Source organism: Danio aesculapii, chromosome 15 (assembly GCF_903798145.1).
Source record: "Danio aesculapii chromosome 15, fDanAes4.1, whole genome shotgun sequence".
In the NCBI taxonomy this organism is placed as follows: domain Eukaryota; kingdom Metazoa; phylum Chordata; class Actinopteri; order Cypriniformes; family Danionidae; genus Danio; species Danio aesculapii.
The window spans coordinates 8647061-8647608 of NC_079449.1; positions in this window are offsets into that span (position 1 = coordinate 8647061).

Here is a 548-nt window from a genome sequence, read left to right on the forward strand (position 1 = left end):
TGGTACAGGTGAATTGGGTAGGCTAAATTGTCCGTAGTGAATGAGTTTGAATGAGTGTGCGTGGATGTTTCCCAGAGATGGGTTGCGGCTGGAAGGGCATCCGCTGCATAAAACAAATGCTGGATAAGTTGGCGGTTCATTCCGCTGTGGTGACCCCAGATCAATAAAGGGACTAAGCCGACAAGAAAATGAATGAATGAATTCAGCATTACAAATACAACAAGAATGTGACCAGTTCTTTACAAAAATTGCTTGATAGCTAAAAACTGTCAAAATGAAGCAAAAACACTAACATCCCTCTGTTTTTTCCTCTTAAATGAATCATTTAAATTCCTACTACTAAACTGTTTCTGATTTGATTCCCCAAAGCTGATGAACAGATATCCATGAACAGTTCCTAGAATGAGCTTTAATGCTTATAAATTAAAGTGGTTGACCAAAGAAACCTCTCGGTGGTGTAAGTTCTTTTTGTGCCTTGTATTCTCTGCACGTCTGATTTCTCCTCACAGTTCTCAAAGATGTTGAGGCCCTGCTTCGCCTCAGGACAA